Source organism: Aquila chrysaetos, chromosome 14 (assembly GCF_900496995.4).
Source record: "Aquila chrysaetos chrysaetos chromosome 14, bAquChr1.4, whole genome shotgun sequence".
NCBI classification, from domain to species: Eukaryota; Metazoa; Chordata; class Aves; order Accipitriformes; family Accipitridae; genus Aquila; species Aquila chrysaetos.
The window spans coordinates 15,662,754-15,685,352 of NC_044017.1; the positions used below are offsets into that span (position 1 = coordinate 15,662,754).

The 22,599-nt window shown below is 36.8% G+C and overlaps 1 long non-coding RNA gene across 1 annotated transcript; it reads right to left on the reverse strand.

The window, feature by feature from the left end:
* Positions 1 to 605: 605 nt before the first annotated feature.
* On the reverse strand, positions 606 to 18,400 carry LOC115350751. The gene is made up of 5 exons (XR_003926586.1): positions 18,317 to 18,400; positions 12,142 to 12,209; positions 6,197 to 6,267; positions 1,672 to 2,439; positions 606 to 753 (listed from the first exon to the last, which is right to left on the reverse strand). It is a non-coding gene; the product is annotated as an uncharacterized LOC115350751 (long non-coding RNA).
* Between the last annotated feature and the right edge of the window lie 4,199 nt (positions 18,401 to 22,599).

The following is a 22,599-nucleotide window of genomic DNA, read 5'->3' on the forward strand; positions in this document are numbered from 1 at the left end:
CCCCATCGCAACTTTTACCATTTATATGTGTATGTGGTATACATATGATATATGTATATATAAAAAGAGTATTTATATTTTTTATATGTGTGTGTGTACACATATGGTAAAAGTCATGAAGGAGAAGCAGGATTTATTCTTTCTTCCCAAATAGACAGAGATACAGATATATGGTAAAATAAAACAATTCCAAAATGTTTGCTGACTGGAAAGAAGAGGAAGAGGGAGAAATAATATATCTTCTATATATGCTTTATAATACTGGGAGGTACTCAGATTGGAGTGATAGGGGCTGTATAAGAAGTGACAGCAATAAATAAATTATAGTTTCACATAAAATGATGGGAATTTGGAATACATTGTTAAAGTAGTTTGGGAATCACTGAACAATTTTAGTGAGTTGCTTTATGTTCAGCCACTGGAACCATCTGTCAGTTGAATGACAGCTCTCCTGGTAAACATAAACTATGTTGCTAATGTATATGCTAACTGAAAGTAAATGTCTTCAACAGAAATAAATTGTATTCCCTATCAATTCATATCACTCATGGCCCTATTATCATTGCAGAGCAAAAATACCTATCACACTTTAATACTTACATGACAGTATTCCTTATATATGTAGTTGCTTAACATCGCTTGGGTCTTTCTGAACAAAGTAAATTATGTCATGATTAAAATGAGAATATCTTCAAATTCACAACTTACTGAAACTTTTGCTCCTTGCTGAAAGAGTGAATGCATGAGCTCATTCTGAAAAACAAGTATGGAGATAATCCATGATTTAAAATAACTTGTTTGATATAAAATATCATGTATTTTGCAGTCCTATTCATTATTCTGTTTAATTTTTTCATTTGCCTTTAGTAGTATCAATAACAGTTCAATGTACTTAGTCACTCCTTGAGTTCCAGGTTCTTATAGATCTTTAAAATTATTAATAAATTATTTGTAGTAAAATTAATTTGATAAATTATGTTTGATCACTGCCTTTCTACACAATCGGTTTCAAAACAGTTTGTAATTCTACAAAAGTGTTTACCTCTAGTAATGAATCTTTAAAAGTGTCTTGAAAACAATTGTAATTTCATCAGTATTTCACAAACTATATTCATCTATGATTTTGTCATTACTTATTTATTCATACTGCTGTGTGATCAGTCACTGATAACACACTGTTGTTTTCTCAGGTGAAAGACTATTATTCTGATAATAAACAAGAGCAAAGAGTGGTAAGTATAATTCTTCTAAAGAGAGAGAAGGAATTTGTATCATAGAGGAAGGCTGGCAAGGTTACAGATTTTTTTTTTTATATTTAAAATAGTTATGTTAATCTGTCAGACCCTTCTTCACTACTGGCAAAATAATCCACTACGAACTGATAACGGATTTTTTTTTTCTTCTTATTGCCATTTGGTAGTTTTCCATGGTTTAATTGATAGCAATTGTTAGAAACCCCCTCTATTTGAAACCAGATGTCATAACCTTGTTCAAAACTTGTTTGATGAATTTAAGGAAAATGGTAAAACGATCCTAGAGCCAAGTACTGCACAATTGTAACGAGGAGTTACCTGCCTGTCAGTGACTGAGTGTGACTGGTGCCAGGTACCTGTTGAATTCCAGGGATCTATGTATGCAACATCAAACAGTGAGCTAATATTTGTTACCTACCTGATGTCAATCCCAATACTTGTCCAGCTGCTTTACAGTTTAATATGCTGTACATTAAGGTTCAGATTCTGAAGGGAAAATGAGGTACTCCCATGCCTTTTCTAGTTGTCTAAGTCCGATATGGGAAAACACTGGCAACAATGACACTCAGGCCTGATCCTAAAAGCACAGAAAACTGAAATTTCTGTAGCTGGACGTGTACATCTGCCTAAGTCTTGGCACTGTTATGCTGTATTGGTCCCCTTCTTTCGGCCTCCTATTTAGGCCCTTCTGGGAGTCATAGAACAAGAGCTTGCTTGCATGAAGTGCAGGAATAGCCAGATAAGCCTCTGCCCCCTCCACATACACATACAGGAGGAGGATTTTTTTCTACCTTATCCCCTCATAGCTTTGCCATTAGGATAGTCTTGCAGGATGCGGGCTGCCCTGTTGCAGAGGATGCTGTTGTGTCAGAAAGTAGATGAAGATGGATGTATAGACGAGTGGTTAGGAAACTCCAGTAGAAGGCAGTACTGGTTCCCTCTCTGTGTGAAGGAGCGTTTGTTTTATACGAAGTGAAACAGCTTAACAAGAAGACCGAGAGCTTCCAGCTTCAGAATAACTGTTGTTTGCTGATGAAGGCATTCTTCATGCAGGTAGGAGGCATGGATTACTGTCCCTCGGGCAGAGATGGGGAGAACTTAATGCAGTGCCGTTAATGCTCCAATCACTCAGGAGCTGGTCCCAAAGGATATCGAGGCATTCAAGTATCTGAGCCAAAGATAATACCTATGAGAGGAGAAGAGACACCACCAATGACTAAGACTTTCTGTTTTTCTGATAAAGGGGGTTGAAATCATTACCTACAGAAGAAGCTGCTGGGTTAGAGCTCGTGGATGGTGGGAATTTTCAGTCTTCCTAAGTCCACAATTATTCTAGAATTTCATGTTTACCTCCTTTTTTTCTTTTTCCCTCTTTTAAGAGTCATATTGGATTTGGGGAGGTGGTTTGGACCCATCTTCATCTCTGCCTTCAACTCAATGACATTTTTAATAGGTCTTAAACATTCACTCTGAAGAAAAATTCTTTTTCATAGAATGTATCCCAGTTATCTGTTCTAGTTCACCTCCCCTTGCTTTATTTTCCATAAAGCGGGTCTGTAAACTTGGTTAGTCTTACACCTTGTTTTCTCCAGGACCATGTTGGTTTACAGCAGGTATACGAAAACTGAAGAAGGGAATCATGGGAAACTCCAATTTGTTATTTATTTATAAACTTGACATTACACATCATGCAAAATTAAAATCTTCATCTTGTTCTTGCCCCAGTTAGTTTAGGAACAGTCTCTTCAGAGCTTTAACAGCCCTTTGCCATAGATAGCACAAATGTGTCCACTTTCCAGCTGCTGAAATATGTTCATTTTTGGCTGTGGCCTTCGTTTTCTTTATCAGCTCACTCTAATAGAGAGGAAGTCACCGCCTCTAGCTGGCTGAGTTTCAGAGGAGGCACTGTGTGCAGTACCGTTTCACATCTGAAGTATGGCTGTAACAGGCATGGGAAGTCCAGGCCAGGATGGGGGCAGAACTGAAGCACCCTAAGACACAGTATTGAGTTTAACTGCCCAGTCATCCTCCAATCTTACATCTACTATGGTTAAGTCTAGGGCAGCTCTAGTTCAGGCAATGGGAGGTGTCACGTCCGGAGGAAGCAAAAAGTAAACTAAGGATGGAACTACTGGAAGAATATTTGACTCTGGTAGGGCAGTGGTTTCCCATTTTATAATTACAGGTATAAAAAGTGCTAACTTAGCAAACTGCCATAATTTAGTTTCTACTTAATTGACCTTCCTTTTGGACTTTGCCAGAAGGCTTGATTCATTAAAGCTCATTGCGTTATTAGAGATATTTGGTTGAAAATTACTACAGGAGTACAAAGTATTCATGGCAGACTGAATCATAACTTCAAAAGTGAACCCTAGTAACTCAGAAGAGATGAAGTTGACTCAGATTTCAGCCCAGCTCTGCTGAGCCATAAGCGTGTATGTCAAACTTCTGTGTTGGAGGGACTAGTAATATCTTGTGAGAATTTTTCCTGTTTAAACCTGAGGATATTTTTGATGCCTAAATTATTTTCTCTTCCTACTTAAAGTAAGTTTTGACTTCAGTAGTTTGCCATAAACTGAGCAGAATGCCTTGTACATTCTTCGATCATTAGACTCAAAGATTGCTCTACAAGAATGATTCCTTTTATGCTTTCATAAACATTTGCTATAGCATCTCACTTAAAAATATCTAAGCATTCTATTATATCACTGCATGTGGCTCCACGGTCTTATTAAATCAAGTGTGTCATCTCATGCTGCTGCCACCTTAAAGACACAGGAGACAGTGCTCTGGAATTGTCAAGGGACATGAGAATGTGACCATTATATTGTATACAGGATGGTAAATGATTAATATTTGTAAATTAATGCATTTAAATTGTATGTGCATGAGACACTCCGAGCTTTGCAAGTATATCTGAGAGACTCATTTGAAAAAAACATGCACCTGACAACTTCTCTTTTCCTATTGGAGCCTATTTGGGCTGGTCGAGTGAAAAAGAAACAGTGGCGTGTAAGAATTATAATACAGAAGATATAGTGTATTCCTGGGCAATTATAACATGCCTAGGAAGGTGTTGCAAGGCATAAGGCTGAAAGGCCAAATGACTTTACCCACTTGAGAAATGCAATAATTCCCTAGAAATGCACCGCCTGGAGTATATTATTACTGTTATGAAATAGAATTCATGAATAGAAAGAAGGAAAATGGTGAGGAGGGGGACAGGCCTATCCATGCATGTACCAGCTAGTATTAAAGTGGGTATGACATCAGTCACAGCCAATCAAACAGGCTCAGTAATGTCCAAAGTACTACAGACATTTCATAATTAAGTAATGAGACATGACAGGGCATGAATTGTGTTGTATTAATTCTCACCGAGTGTGTTGTTGTAAGGCAAGAGAATGAAGGCTGGGTGCCATCGGTCCAGCCAACTGTGAATTAATCCTTTCCCATTCTCACAATGGAACCTCTTATTGTGGTTTTATAAAATGTTAATTTTTAAAATATTTATATTGTTAATTAAGTGATGAGTTTCTAAGCCATGACGGCAATCAGCACAATTCTTTCCATAATTCTGAGCAGTGAATTGTGCTATCTGCTAGTCCCTACTCAGATCCTCCACAGTCAATCAAACCAGCTGTTTTCTATTGTCCGTTTGCTAATGTATTCTAATACCCTGCCTCCTAATGCCTACTCTCATATCTGCATTCATTTGCATATAAGAAGCATCTAGATATGCCAGTAATGGTTAGTGAAGTCCTTTGAGCATATAATGTGCTATGGAAGTGCTAAATATGGCTTTTGTTTACTATTCAAAGAAAACACTAATGTAGTGGGGGGTATTGTGCATGTCCCTTGTCAGTCAGGACTTTGTTCCGTTCACTGTGATTGGGAGCAGTGTTTTTTAATACTAAAAATAAAGCTCCTGGGGTTTGTGCCTTTGCAAAATTAGGGCATCCATTTTTCTTTGTTAGTAAGTGACTCCCAGTCAGACCCCACTTACTTAAAATATCAGTTTTCTATAGTATTCTATATGGTACTCTACACTGCTCTTTAATTTAGTAGAGACCATTTCTTTGGTGATCTGAGACTGGTTCAGGGACCTAGTGCTGGTGCTTACATTTCCAGTAAAGGTTTTGGCTTTCATTTCAGTAGGAGCTGTTTCACGCTTAGTAAGCTCATGGAATCTAGATTCCTGAACAGGCTGCAGAAGATTTATCACCAGAGGCATCCTGAAAAGTACAGCATGGTTGTTTGCTATATAAAATCATGAAGGGAGATGCCTAGGCAAGCAAGGAAATCCGCCCGGGCGTTTGTGATTGCTCTTCTGCTGTTATAGCTAGAAGTGCTCATTAGCATATAAAAGTCCCTTAACTGCTACGGAAGGGGCAGAGGTGGCTCTGTTACATTCATGCATGGGGCAGGATGTCACTGTGACCTACCAAATGTCCATGCCACAAACTGTCATCAGGGCCAGAGATTACTGACAGTGAGAAAACCTGTAACTTCACTTCTGCAAAGAAATTGCAGAGATGAGTGCCAAGATGCTTGTTTTGTAGATCCATACAAAGATAAAAATGCCTAGGCAATGTCACCAGAACAGGTGTGAAAATCCTGCACTGGCTAGCAGAGAGGTGACATGCTTTTCTGACCCTAATACCACTTATTTAGTTTCATGAGCAAAGATATGAAAAAGTTTCTTTGGTGAACATTAAGCAAACATATACTATTTCAAAATGTTAATAGTAATCGCACTTCTACATGTCATTCATTCCCAAGCCCTTTGTACACTTAACTTGTCTCTGATAGTCATTTTCAGAGAAACCAATTATTTAATAGCATGTAGTAACCCAAACACATAATTGAAACTGGAAACAACAAAAGGTATTCTCCATATTTGCAACTGCCAGTGTATTTACAGGTAGAAAAACTATAATTACCTGGACTGGAATTGTTATTCATTATTGACATCATCATAGGATTTGAGCCATGTCCTTTATCAATGATGTTCCTGCAAAGAGAAGAAGAAATATAATTCTTATTATTATAGACTGTAATCACGCACTTGACATTCAGTACTTGGCTCCCAGCATTTTATAAAGCCTAGATTTATTTATACCCTAAAAGAAAAATGTTTTCTTTTCCACCTAGACACCTTTTAACTTTGTTTCCAAAATCAAAAGATGATTCAAATTTTACAAGTGTCTCATTCTGAATGGTGTTGAGAGCTGTCCTTGGAGTAAGGAACACAGCAGTGGTCAGGTAGATGCTCAGTAGTATGTCATATTGAAAATTATATATCACAGTGTATATAAATGTACATGCAGGTCCATACACAACCCACAAGAGATATAGACAATGTTATTAAATTAAGATGATATATTACACTAAATTTTTTGAGTAGCTCTTCTCAGCACGGCCCATTGCAGGGCCTGCCTTCATCCAGTCACTTTGCAAGGGCATGAGGCAGTTTTGTCTAGAAGCAGGCAGTCATGAATCAAGACAATGTGGGAATTTTCAGCAAAAGGAAGCAAAACATTTCTTCTCAATATTTGGGTAGCTTGGACCCTCTCAGCATCTGGATGGTACCTACTGGTCCCCTTCTCTGCTGTGTTTTTTTAGTATGCCCTTTGCGACTAAGGCTTGAGCACACTGCCAGTGTACGGTCATTTTGGTCCAAATCTTTTAACTTCCATCATTTGCCTTCTGGGCAAAGTCAGGCTGGTGCCTTGGAATCTGAAACGGTGGACACAATTTATATTTTAACTGTGAACTATTTTATGTGTGGCATAAAGATACTTTTTAGTAATGGACATGGAGTAAATTATTTAAACAAATAAATTAAAATAAATAGAATTAAGAAATTTGTAAATATGCATGAGCCTACAAGTAGTTCCAGACTAATATGTACTTACTATATATACTTTGTTTTGCTCTATGGGCTTCTCAAGCGTTCATACTTCCTTTACCTTGGTTTTCAGCAGGTTTTCTGGCAAGGTGTAAATGACTGTTAAGGAAAAGAACACTACTTGTTTTTTTTATGGCAGATTTGCACTAAATTCATTGGTTATCAAAGTGCCAAAACCAATCTCTGATTTGGCTTACTATCAAGTGCTTGATAATTTCTTTTTTCTTTTTTTCCCTGGAAACAGCCTCGGAAATATTTTTTTTTTTCTCAAATTCTTGTTTATCAGAACAAAAAGTAAATCTTTTCCTCTCCTTAGTGATTCTTGCTTTCCAAAGTTCACAGCTCAAGTCTGTTGCCCTTATGTGGGAATTCAGTGCCATTTAAAACACACTTGGTTTCAGCTTCGGCTCCTAGAGAGTGATTCAAAAGCCTAAACATAAGTGTCTAATACCATTTAGATGCCTTAGGATATTCTGCGTGGCATCCAGCTGCTGCTTCAGAAGGGCTCTGGTCTCCCACAGATCTTGTGTTGTCTCTACCAGTCTCATGCAGATGCTGTGAATACCCCAGGATGTTTAAAATTGTGCTAAACGACTATGCTTAGGCACCTGCACTGCTCCCCGTCATGTTCCCTGCTTGCAGCAAGCATTCCTGGAGCAAGCAGCATAGGTTTATGTTCATGTTTCTGTATTTCTAAATGCCCCGAGTAGGGGCAATCCATGACTATTCAGAGGCATTTGAAAGCCCGTTGTCTTGCCATCAATATTTACATCATTCTACCTATCGTACAATAAAGTATGAAGCCTCATATTCTCATTTCTTAAACAATCAAAACATACTTGTAGATTAATTTTAATGCACATATTTTTTCCGTTTGAATACATCGTGATTAAAAGTTCACGACCTTGATTATATTATGCAATTTGAGAAATCGCCAACAATGTCCATGGTGATTAAATATTCCACTTTGTAATTATTTTGTAACTTTTGTTCTGCTCTTTGCTCACTCCAAAAATTATCATAAAATTTTGAAAGATGTCCTCAGTGCAGAATATGTCCATAAAATATTAAATATTCAATTTTCCTCTATCATGGCTTGAAAAATTCATAATTACATGATGATCCACATAATAACTCATTCTGAAAAGTCATATATGGCACTCCCCCTGTGACTGAGTTAATAATTTACTGCTGTGTGGGATTTTCACTCTGCACTGTTAGTCTTGGGAACATTTATTAAGCAAATGTTCATTTGCAAAGATCAGAATGTGAATGAAGAGGGTAAGAATTTAATGAGGAGTGACAGACAGGTGAACTGATTCCATATAGTTCTTTACTACAGGAGAAAGCAGATAGCTTTATCTTTCATAGCCTCGATAGACACATGAAATGAAATATAGAAGGCAGGGGGCAAAAGGAAAAAAAAGTACTTTCCTAGAAGGGCCAATGGAAGGATAAATCAGAGGAACTCATGAACATGATTCAGACCAGTCAAAATGGCTGTTCATATTCTGTACCTTTGGACTTATATAGCAGCGATATTCAGACCTTTTTTTTTTTTTTTTGAGATCTTTGCCCATTTTTTCAATAGAGTACTTTTAGCATTAAAGAAAAAAAATTAAGTCCAAGAGTACAGCATCAGCTTACCTGACAGCAAAATACTCCTGGAGAAGCAAGAAAATTTTTAAATTTTTGTTTCAAAATGCATTGTAGTTTATGGTTAACCTTTATCATTTTCAGATGTAAGAAACACTTGCAAACAATATAATGTGGGAATTAGTATCACAACTTAATCAACATTTTTTTCAGTAAATAATGAAAAGCTTTGCTACACATTAACCGTGTAACTTCTTTATATGATTTTTGGGTGTTGTCTAATCAAACATAAGTTAAATAATACTGATCCTGGTTTTTCTTTGTAAAAGAAATTCAAGAAAAAATGAAATGCCACAGAAAGATTTTATAATTGATTGAGAGTTCAGTTTGCAAAATATTGTGCATGTTGTTCCTGATACAGCAAAAAGCTAATACACTTATTCAAGACTTAGGGAATAATCGCTTGTTTAAGGGTAAGTGATGACAAATTTAGGTGTTTTACTGACTAAGGAACACTTCAGTAAACATGCCATGACTTCAACAAGACCAAATAATTCTTTCTCAATCTGTTGCCACTGGGATGTGTAAGGATATAGCATATAGCTATACTTTCCAATGATATCTAAATATAAGGTTCCAAATGTTAGGATTTATACCTTTTTAAACACAAAAAAGATGTTGTCTCATATGTCCTGACTGAAATTGGGCAAAACTGGAATTTCCAGTTGGTTTACTTTATGAATTTAATTTCATTCCAATATGGATGTTTTTCAGTGGATTTTTCTTCTCTATCAAAGTTTAAATTTCCTAAAATATCTTTGGCCTCTGGAACTCTGAATTATAATTTTTGAAAACTGCAACATTTATTTCTGAGATCATTGCCAAGATGAAAACAACTCTCCTGAAGATGAGAATTATTCTTTGGGTGTGTTATGCTTCTTTTTTTGTTTCTTTTTGGCTGTGATGGATGATTATGTAATCAGTGATGCACAGTGCATTTCTTTTTTGAAAAAGAATATAGTACATCAAGGGAGAAGTGGAGAAAAAACTATGCAAAACAATTTTCTGACAAAGGTGCAAAAAACTATTTTTGTTAAAAAGTTACACATTTTGAAAGAGAATTTTCAAGCAATTGGTGTCAGCATCATTTTCCTGGATATATATTTCCCTGGATATAAAGGTTTCAACTGAGATGGCTGAATTTGTTTTGGCACTTGATTTGATTACAACTTTTAATTTTCAAAGGTCAATCCATGGCTGTGTTGGAAATGAGACAGAGGTTTTGGCCTAAATTTCTGATGGGGAATCCCAACTTCCATCCTTTATTAGTGGACAGTTACCCGACAAACTTAAAAATGAACAGACAGACACAGGAAAAATTTAGTTTAATCACTCATTGCAATGACTCTCACCTACACTTAAAAATGTAGGAACTTTTAAAGAGAAATTAAGGAATGCCTATTTCTCTCAACAGGCTAGGCAAGAAGCTGACAGTGATAAACTCTGGTATAGACTTCTGCATCATTTATATCAACATAGAGTCAAATTAGTCCAATCTCAGTGATCAGAGCATAGAAAACAGGAGAGTTTGAATAGCAGGTCAAAGAGAGGGTTTGTGAAATGCACATCCTTCATTTCTCCTTCAAGGGTATGTGATATGAGAAAGTAATGAGGATGACTGACTGAAGCAGCAGTAAAGATGACTAGGAGAAGGAACATAAATGGTTGCGAAAACTGGCAGAGGTAAAGGTAACTATCTCATGGAAATTACTTACATGCAATTTCTTAATTACTTAATTTAGGAATTAATGAATTACTTAAGTTGTTTAGATACGGAACCTTTTGTTTTCAAGTTATGCCTAGTTTTTTCGAGGGTCAGTTTGGAAAGGATCTTAACAACTTCATTTTTGACATGGCTCTGAAAATAAAGACTGTGAACAAGATTTGTTTTTAACATAAATTAGTGCGGTATGTTCAAAGAAGATGAACTAAGATATCACAAAGGGAGAATAAGGTGACACTGAGAGCTGCAGAAAAAAATCAGATTAAATTTAATCACACAGACTCAAGATATATAAAGAGAATTTTTCCTAGAGCTTATTGGTTAGGTATGACAGAGATGGGAAAGACCTATTCACTGACTGCAAGAAAAGAAACTCATTTGACCAAAGACAGATGTATGCCATTACAGTCAACTGGGAGAAATAGGCAGCACTTTTATGGCATAGTCCATTTCATCCTGAAATAGATATTTGGCAAGATTAGTGATTCCTTAGTGCCTGTTTCTCTAAATCGACCATAAAGGAACCCTAGGTTGACTACTTAGATACATCTGTGTGAGATTAATTTCATCTGAGGGAACTATGAGCCGCAAAGGTGATGTGGCCATGGAAAAAAAAATGCAATCCTTAGGTATGTCTGTTGTGGTATTCCTCCACAAAGATAAAAGAGTGTCAATGCCTTTGTACGAAAGCGAAGCAAAAGTTTGTCTGCAATAGCCTGGACTGCTTTGATTATTCGTTTTCCGGAAAGAGTAAGTTCAAACTGGAAGAGGTACAGCAAAGTGTTACTACGACAGATGAATGGGGTGTCTACTTCGTATTAACTCTGGGGTTCACCAGAGGTTAACAAACACTTTTTAAATGAAAGTACAACATTTCCAAAAAAAGTATCATTACCATAATTTCAACAAAGAAAAAGTGGATGAGAAGGGAATTAAGAATTCCAGCCCTGGCTGGGAGGGAAAAGTTTCTACCCCCACTCCTTTAAGTGAGGTCCCTGAGAGGTGGTAATGCCAATTCCTTCACCTTACCCCCAGGTCCAGCTCTCAATGTAGTTGTCCCATATCTTAAGAGCAACAATATTCCTTGCTTCAGGATCCATATTACTTTCCAATCAGGGAATCCTAACCTCTCTTATGCTGAAGTCCCTCCATTACTAGCCAGAGCTCATCCAAATTTATTCCATTATCACCATTATGACAGATAATAGCTTGTAATGAATTTGTACTCCTAAAACTTTTCATAGAGATAGAAAAGAATAGCACATTCATGAAAAGACAAGCATATGGCTGCAAAAGTATAGTGGGTAGAAGCTGTAAAAAAGGATTTTTTGATGTCATTGATACCTAGTAATGGGACTCAGTGATCTAAGAGTCCTCATCCAGCCCCATTTTTTCAGTATTTGTTTTAAAAGTAACTTTTACATATACACATTTTTAAGCGTCACTGAGCCAGACAAGGTTGTTGTAAGAATCTGGGATTAAAGGAAATGACCAGCATTTGTAAAATGTAATTTAAGTTTCTAATAGCTTTGATAGGTAAACAGTAAAAAAACAATTGGTTGAATTTTATGTACCTTATCTAAAGATTTTAAACTTACTTGCTTCAGGAGAGTTCTCCAGACATAAACTCGTGTTCAGAAGGTCCCTTTTCCTCAGCAGTTTGCATCTATGGAGAAAGTTAAATCTAGCTGAGTTTCATGGTTTGCAACTTTGAATAATTTTGATTATTTCCTTTAGATATATATTCAATGCAACTTTACTGAAAGGAGATGATTGCTTTTTATGTGCACAAGACAGGGATGGGAAAAAAGAAAAAGTTGGGTTAAATCCTGAAACTGTGTCATAAGTACTTTGTGTGAAATAGAGCAAGGACTCACTCTTCTTTCTTCTGCAGGCTGGGCGCAATAATAACTACCAACCCCTGTTGGAGTTCTGAGCGCTAGCTTCTACTACAGGAACAACATTATTCAGACTAGCTAGGCATCCTGTCTCCTGAATTATACAAATTGTACCATCCGATGATCGGCGCAATTCAGTCTTTTGCCACAAGGCCTGGGATTCAGCTCTGGTTTAAGATACCTGAGTTTAGGTGTCTATGTGAAGGTGTTTGCCTGTGAGTTAAACGGCTGACTCCCATCATAGTCCAAGGACATCCAGAGCTTGATTCAGTTGCCTGAACACAGATGTTTACAGATGGGGCAGTTAGGAGACGGGTCTATGGCAGGTTTGCGACTTTCTGGAGCAGCAGCTGAGGGCCATGCCCTGGGGCACGGCAGCTGACAGCACGTGCCTGTATGAGGCCAGCAGAACTGACCCCCCAGCCAAGAAGTCAGAGCAGTCTGCAGAACTCTTCAGCCCATCCCAAAGTAACAATCTGTGCTTGCTCTGCAGACTCTCTCTCCAGACTTTATCAGCTGCGTAGACTAGATCTCCATGCTTAGCTCACATACATTCACCCCCACGCAGACTCCTAAATGCAGAGGTCTTAATTTCACCCTGAATCTTGCCCCTCAGACCTAATTCAGCTGCTTCAATATAGGTGTCTAAATAAAGGTGTTTCAAGCTGGACTCCACTGGAGGTGGCCGAGGATATCCTATTTGATCTCCAGCCTCCACTCGGCAAGTGCCAGGGTCTCCCATAAGTTCTGTATCAGGTTTACTACCTCCATGCAGGTGACTCAAGGTTTGATACTTTAGGCTGTGTGAAGTGGCAATAGATCTCTATATTTAGACAATTAAATCAAGCTCTAAGTTCTTCTTGGTGTGTATTTGAGAGGAAAAGGGGAAAAAAAAAACTTGGAAGAGAGAATAACCTGAATGTCAGGTGCCATAAACAATGAAAATAAGGACTTGTAACATTTTCAAACATTCTCTAAGTTCTGTTTTGTTTTGTTTTACTTCATTACCATTAAAATTAAATATTTCCAAGAGATGTCAATGTTGACTGTTTTCTTTTCTAGATCGTAGCTTAAATGGTACACAGTGTCAAAGAACAGTGCAGTTTTGTGTTTTGTCTGTAAAAAACATTTTCTCTAAACAGCTTTAAATTGCTGCTTTCAAAAGGTTGTTTCATTATGCCATTCATGTACTCATGTAGTACAAAAGAACAGCAACTGGTCAGATCTCCCTAGTAGGGACAAAATCAGTTCAGCTGCTTTTTTTCCACCTTATAAACAGCTTAGCACAGAGTCCCTGACAGAACTTAATGCTTTGGGCTTTCTGCATGTAGTAGTCGAAGGTGCCTTGGGGCCAGAGTTCAGAACATCACTACTGAGCTTTAAACTCCACCAGGGCCAAAAGGAAAAAGTAAAATGTCATGATTAGCATTTGACAGCTCTAATCATTTGTTAAATGTAGGAAAAAACTGGGAGAAGCAGGAAAGATAGGCTTGTTGATTATATTGGGATATTTGTTATTTATACTGTGGCATTTTGCAATGACATATAACAAGAGAAGTTTTGTAGAGGCCTATTGAAAGTTTTGATTGCATCTCTTGTAGATACAAGATTATCTGGAACTTGGGCATAAGAATGAAATAAACATGTCAAGACTCATTAGAATTAAAAAACCCCACTGTTAATAGGGCAGTAAGAGCAATAAACTATGTAGTACAGTTCGGCTTGAAATGTTCAGAACCTAGATAGCAAAAAAACTTCTTGTATAAACTGCCCTTATATTAGTGAAGCCACACTGAATTTTCCAAGATATTTGTCAAGTTAGTCCTTGAGAGTGTTATGATTCCCATGATAACCAACATATAGGTATACTAAGGATGTTCTGAAGTACTTAATCAATGGATTTAGTTTACAAATGCATGTGAAAATTGCATAGCTGAGGGGAAACCATATTTAGTGAGAAGATCAGATTATTTCTTCAGAAAAGTCCTCTGACCTCTGCTCTGTAGTTTGTTTTTATCACACTAGATAAGGAATCTATTATCAGTATCGGGTACGCCAAGCATTTAGAAAGTTTACTTGATAATTAGTATTAAAGCACGGTAAAGCTTTGCCTTTCTTAGATGCAGTGTCACAATATTTGCAAGAAGAACTTTAACAATTATGAAACTATTTAGACCAGCTAACTAAAGAACAAGTATCTAATTGGCCTGTCTTTATCACTGGTTTCATCTAACAAGATACAGGCCATATGATTTAAAATTACAATCCACTTTCAAGCTCATAACTCACCCTATTTAAAAAATGAATAGAATAAAATCATCACTGAGGTCCTAAATTTCCTTATAAAAAGTAGCCAAATAAAAAATGGTGCTAAATACAATAATAAAAGAATGAAGGAACTCAAAGGTCATTTAGACCACATGGACATGATTAACGAAGAAGCTGCACTCAAATGTTTTCAATCACCTAATAAAAATATTCATGACATGATGAAAAACTGTCAGTTAGTTCTGAAGTATAGCAAAGAAATTCTTCAAATTAGATTGCACTAAATGACTGTCTTTGACAAGATAAATCTTGTTTTCCTTTGATCTTCTGATAATGCCAGCACATACTTTTGAGGGGTCTGGAAAGAAACACACAGAGGATCCTCAGTTGCCAAAATCAATAACATCCATTTCCACGCCTGAGAGACAGAAATACTGGCTAATAACAGAAACATGCTCATTGGAGGCTGGAGGAACACTTGTTTGTGCCTAGTTCAGTATACCATAGTGACTGCTGAAGAACAATTCAGCCTGGTAAAACTCCTACGTCTGGCACTGTCACACTTAGTTTCTCTATCTGCCAAATCCAGCAAAGGCCGATTATGCAAGTCAGCCCTGCCTGAGGGCTTGTCTATCTTGAACATTCAAATTTCCAAAACAATTCTATTGCTTTCTTTCATGAATCAGTACTTGTGTTCTATTTTTTCACTTTTACTTTTCGCCTCATTCTTCATCTCCTTTTTGTCTTGTAACATCTCTTTGGTACGTGCAGATCCAAACATACCTTTACATGCGATGCAGAGCCAAATCCATGCATTTAATTTATGAAGGGTAAGTTAAGTGATTTCCCTTTTTATACGAATATTTGTTTTCTGTGTTAAGCACGAAATAAGTTTGACGGGAGGGCCAGGGCGGGGGGCAATCTCTCAATTTTCCTTACACCTTATCTGTTATACTGGGGTTAAGAGCCATGAGCAGGGTTCTGTCAGGTTACCACAGGTAAAAATAAAGTATGATTATATGGAAAAATCTTCCTTATTATGAATATCATAAAATAAAACTTGATAGAGCTAGCAAGCACCTGGGAGGCATTGGCCTGCACTATTTCATTTAAACCTCTTGTGCATATATTTTAAGAAGTAGAGCTTAAGGATGTGATCACTTACTACCTTTTCCAAGAAGCCCAGCCTCATTCTGTGCATAGTGCAATAGTGCTCCATTAATGAAGAGCTGTTTGGTGCTTTTTCTTCTCCTTATACCACACCCATGGCTCAGAAGATAGAATTCCAAGTTTTCTTGTGGGCTTTCTTATGTTGCTCATCCACACATGGTAGCATACTCTGGAAATGCATTAATTTGTATTTGTAATTGTTCTCTGAATGGAGGGATGTTTTACCAAGGGACACTTGATTAAAGTGTCCAATAATCTGAGATGCCTAGGATCTGCTGTTTTCAAACATTTAGCCTCTTACCATGCTGTACTTTCTAAGCACAGTGATATTTGATTGTATCTGTGAATAATCAGCTATTATACAGATCAGGCTTCTTTCCCTTCCTCCTTTCCTTACTCCAGCACCTTCTACTTCTCGTTCAGATTTTCACCCAATCATTGGCGTCAGGTTCTCTTGTCCCTTCCTCAGTTTCTTACAGCTGTCACTTTCCCCAGTCAGGTCTAGCTCTCCATTTGAGTGCTGCTCCTTCTCCAATGCTCTGCCCCACCCCCCCAGCCCCCCACCCTTAGTTGTGCTCATTCTCCCTGATTTACCAGTTTTCCTCTGCCTCCAGCATTTGGCCAACCTGTTTACCCACCTCCCTTTGTTTCAACACTTCAGTTTCCTCTAAATGTTCTAGATGTCTTGCCTGAACAGTCTTAGCTTCAGCCATCCAGCTCTTAAACAGGTCACTTTGCAAAGCAACTCCTTATAACTCTTGCTTTCTTTGCTTTGCGCAGATTAGTAGAGCTTGCTGTGCTGGTAGGAAGTTCTCAAACAAACTCTGAAGAGGTCTGAGCTGGGAATTGCTACTGCAGCTTTCCGAAAGTTTATAAATGTCCAGATGAGAACAGATGTTCATGTGGAGCACCAAAGGCTCATTAACATTGCCTAACAACATATCTTTCCTAGCTTTGCTCTTAGAAACTTTTAAAACCTTCACCAGAAAGAAAGAAAGAAAGAAAAAAAAAAAAAGGGGGTGGGCAAAAAACTCTGAGCTCAGCCTAAATGTGTTCACGGCTTACAAACCCATTTAGAGTGAACAGTTAGACACTGGCAAATTTTCTGTTAACAAAGAATGAGCCTTTGCAAGAAACGTGAAGTCACTTTCCCGTTTTAGGGGCAACAGCCCCTGACTACAATCACTGTTAGACCCTAGCTCAGGGCTTCTAAGTTGGAAAATCTAAGTCTATGAGTTTAGAAAGGGAAGGGAACCAATTAGCATGGAATAGAATATTACGGTTGGAAGAGAGCTTCAACAATAATTTCCTTCAACTGCAATTAGATTTGTTGGAGGAACTGTTAGACTGTGATGTCAAGGATGACAAGAAAATATGAGGACAATAGTAGCCAGTTGATTTTACTGCAGAAAAACACTGCATCCACCTCCCTAGCTGTGAACAGTCTCAATGGCCATGGGATTGCAATACAGGGACAACATGGCAAGAGGGAAATTGCAGCTTTTATGTAGTATAGAGCTAACTTCCAGAGGGACTGGAATAAAATCCCTCACACTGTGTTTGACATTGCTGGCTGATTTGTGATGATGAACATCTTCAAAGCAAACCACATGGAGCATGTAGGTCAACAGCCACGTAAACTCTTGCTGTTCTAAGGACTAATTGAGACTTCCAAGCAATTCATGGTCTAGGAAAGGACAACTCTGTAGTGCTCTGTTGTCTGCAGAGCTCCCTTGAGTAAATCTGATTTACTCAAGCTTGGCACTGAGGCCAGAATCAGATCCCCATTGTACAATAAACAGTGCTATTAAATGATTCATGTTTTATTTCAAGGATTCTCTTTCCAGGAGTAATACTAAGTTAGTCATACATTTATGACTAACAGCATACAAAACTAAATAAATTTCTTCAACGCAATAGGATAAAGCAGTTCTGGTGAGCTAGAAGCCAGTTATAAAGTACAGAAAATCAATGTAAATGTGTTGATGTAATGGGTTGATTGTGTACGTTACAATGAAATATATATTTTGAAGAGGGCAGGAAAATAATTTATGTATGTTATTGTGCAGAATATTTAGCAACTTTCTAAGTTTCTAAGAGAAAGATTTTATTAGGTAAACTCAAATATATTATTTAGACAAAATAAAATAATTTCTGGTACATTTGAGGTTTGATTTAAGTTTTCATACACCATTAAAATTTTATTTTTAGAAGTCTGGAGTTTTGCAAAATTAGTCCTAATTAAGAGAATTGTGATTAAGATGACTTTTAAGTATTTCTTTTTTAGAAGAAAGATATATTGCCTGTTCAAAAATGTAAAGCTTCCAACTTCTGTGGAGTTGGCACTGCCTTCTACAATTCACATGGTTATAGGTGTAGATCACAGAACTGTTCCTAAGAAATCTACTCCCAGCACATGTTACTGGAGACTCCCTACCCCTTTTTCTTCTTACAAACAACCCATCTTCATATTTCTGGAATGATTGAGGCAGAGTTCCAGCAGAGAGCAGCCTCATTCACCCAAAAAACAATTGTAATTAATTTCTTGAGCTTCAAAGGAGGGAGGAGTCCTGTGGAAAAAATAATAATAGGAAATAATTGTAAGCAAATTATTGATTATCCAAATCTCTCTACTTAATATCCTGTTAGTATGTTTCTCTCTATATTGACTCCCAAATAGGCAGAAATTAATTCAGTGTCAGCCAGGCCGGTTAAGTAATTGAGGTCAGAAAATGTAAACACAAGTGGTAAAGATCAATATCCCATGTACAATGTACAAACGGTAAGGTTTATACTTCTAGTGGAAACATGAGATATGTATAAATTGGATACTGATATGTATAAAACATACGTTCACATAGATACTTATGCATATGTGCAACTGCATATATATGTTCATTTACATGTAAATGTTTCACCAAGCATTTTATATAGCATATTGCCATAAAATAAGCTGTGCCTCCAAAAGGAAAATATTTTGTAAGATATGTAAACTGCAGTCAAGGCTGCACTGAACTACTCAAAAATTATTTGGTTAAAGGGTAAATACACCTTGTACCTCATAATGAAAATCTTATAGGTAGGGGTGGAGATTAACACTGCAGGCTGTCTGCAGAATATTAATAAAATTCAATATATTTTCTAAAAGCTATAATTTATATTTTGTGGAAATGAGTCTCTTTTCTAATAAAATTCTTCTGTCCTTCATTCTGTTCATATAATTTTTCTATAAATCATCCTGTAGGAATTTTTTCTAAATATTCATCTCAGAGAGAACCTATTTAAATAAGCCCTCTTAGCAAGATATTTCAGAATTAAAATTACACCATGAGCAATACTTTATCCAATATGCTTCCTTCTATAGAATTTCTTTGTGAATAAACCAATATTTTGTAGAATGACATTATGTTAAAATAACTGATCTGAGGTGATGCTTCTAGTATATAAATACTATGTAAAAAAGATCAACAAATTATCTTTAACCATTTTAATTTAACCGGTCTCTGAACCTGTACAAAAGTAGCTGATTTTCTCTCCACATCTACATATATAGTGAAAAAAACCTAAGGGCATTGCACTCAGCTTCACCACAACGAAAGAATAAGAAAAGAGAAAAATGCTGCTGGTTATACTTTATTTTCTTGGATTTGCAGTAAACTAGAACATTGTGCTCTTCGTAGTCATGTAGAAATAAAGTCTGTGATGTCCCTGGAATTCTTGGGGAGGTTTGATCAAAAAAATGGATAAATTGTATTTTTAGAGAAAAAGGCTGGAACCAAAACAAGAGAGAAAACCTGGCACCATTTGCTAGATGGAGAAAGCTTATATTCCAATTCTGGGCTATATTTCACAGTGCCTTCTCAATTCTTAGGTTAGGTATTTGCCTGAAGCAGGAGAGGACTTGTACACATACATAAGTGCTTTTCTGAATTAGGATTCACTGATGAACTGTATTATTTTCATCGCAAGATAGAAAACAAGTAGTAAATGAAGGTTAAAATTCCAGAAGTGGGCCCAAAATGTTCTTCTGTATGTTCATACTTCCACAATGCATAAAAGAAGTGCACAAAAGTAAAGGTAAAGGTCATATTTATTGGGAGAAATTGCAGTTTTTCCCATGTTACACATAAATCTTACCAGAGAACATATTTTTTGCTAAGTTTCCAGGAAACTTGGAAACTGAATATAGTAATGCTGTATATGCATTACTTTGTGCTTACAAAAAACTGTTAAAGCTTGCATGGAAACTGTTTTTATGCATCAGAATAGGCAAGCAAATGTTTCACTACACAATCTGCAGCATAGACCAACATTTCTGCTGAAGCTAGATATTTAGTCAATAATAATGTCATTACTAGGCAATATACTGTATTTATATCTAATTTACTACATATAACAACACATAGCAATATATAGTGGTATATAATGATACACACACATACGTATGTGTACACACATACTACTTCTAGACATTATACCAAATACAAACAGCTTACTACAGTCACTTCTACTTACTATGAGACTAAATGCTCAGCTATTCCCGTACTTAGTGCTTATAAGAATGGCCAATAAAGGAAGAAATGTGATTGTGGCTGTGTGCCAAATGTAGATTAAGCTGTTTCTAACACAACCTCCCACACTGGCTACTACTAGTGGTAGAGTTGTCCCCAGCTTGCTGGCCTGTAGGTCATGGTACAGAACAACACAGCACATTATGGGCCCTCCAGGATTCGTCTGCTCAGAAGTCTACATATGAGTTAGTTGATTTAGGATGCCTTTACAATTAATGGAAAGAATAAAACTCTTCCAAGACAACATTCATTTAATCTAAAGTAAGCATTTAAAATATGTCAGATGACCCTCCCTGAGGAGTGTGATAAAAGAGTTAACTGCTGACCTTAAACTGCCAGATAACAATTGTGCGAAGGGGCATGGGCAGTATGTCCAATGAAGGAGAAGAATAATAAACAATTCTACAAGTGTTCCTGTGTGTAATTATACAGTGCTTGAAAACATCTCCTCCTGTCAGATTAGGATCTGTCCCTATTAATTCTAACTGACCATCGTCTGGCTCTTGCATTATGATATAGGGCAAATATATATGGCCCACATTCTTTCTCTCTACCTTTCTTTATTTAACATATAGTCTAATCTTCTCTAAAGAAGAATTTACATCTTCACAGTTTTTTCTGAGTTTTTATCATCAAAAGATAATTTCTGAACCTTTTCTAAGGTACTACACTTCTGCTGCTGCCAGAAACGTCCTGTCTACATGGGGCTGATAGATTAGACCCAGGACGTATGGGATGCCCATGCAACAACTGGGAAGTTGGATAGGGTACACTGGGGCATCTCAAATGCCCCTAGATGTCCCTGTTTAAGCAACTGAATCAGAAATATAGAGGTTCAAACCAGTTGCCATCACATAGGAAACTATCTACATTTCAGATGCCATAAAAAAATCTCACACATCCACACAGTGCTGGCAGATATGACATAAAATCTACAATAGATGTGTCCTCCTCTGGAGTAGCAGCTTGAGGTGAGGTGGAAAACACCAGGTCTCTCAAACATCATTGGATGTCAATGTATTGACAACTAAATTAGGCCCAGAATCCCACCCCTAATTTAAAATCAGGTAAATTCTGACTGGTTTAATTTAATTTCCTTCCAATGTGCTTTTCTTTTCACCGCACCATACTGCTAATTTTTTGCCATCAGAAATGTTAATCTTCTGCTTCCTTCTCTTTATGACTATAAAGACAGGAAACCGTGACCATACACACTTTGTGAGAAATTGATCAAAATATAGTGATGATCACAATGGGGAACATTATTCTTTGTGGGAAGCACGAAATGCTTTAATAATTACTTTAAACAGTATCTCATAATACACAGTATACACTGTCTAGACGATAAATTTGTATCTAGAGATATTTCATCCTATTATTAATGTTTTGGCAGTGTCCAGTGGCAGCCTATTCTTGAAGGGTTTTGTTTCTATTTTCATCCTTGTATATCATGAGAAACAATTATTGCTTTGATATGCCTAATCTGGAAGAAAATATTTCTTCTAGGAAATATTTTTACAGTCCATTAAGATTCATAACTTTTCAGTGATTCAATATTCTTGTCTGTTTTAAAACTCAGTGTATCCTTCAGCTTTTTTGACTGGCCCTGAATTTTAGATTTGGCAAGTTTTGGCATTTTTGTAGAGTGTTTCTCATAGCTACATCATTTCCCTTTAAATAAAAAAACTTAGGTTGTTAGCTCAAAGTTATTATCTTATTCTTTAGGGACTAGTGGGAAAAAAAATCTGAATTTTGAAATTTGTATTAACATTTTAAATTTGTTATCCATAATGGATTAGAGAATTCTGTGAAAATAAGTTGCACACTTTAATGTTCTTTTGGGCTCCTATTTACACTGTGTAGTATTCACCATGATCGCTCATGGAATAGTACTTTGCCTGCCACAAATACTATGCCCTTTAATAATTTCTTTCCTGGGAGACATCTTAATAAGGCGTTCAGTGTATGATGAAATACCTGAGGAGCTGATTAGCTTATATTCCAAAAGGCAGCTGTTAAAAGGTAGCATTAGTTTTTCCTATGTCTGTGGAAAACTGCCAAATCCTACCAGCATGTCTAATTTCCCACAGAAAGTAAACCTTAACAACTCAGTCAATATTCCCTCTGTACAAGGAAGCAGAAACGTTCC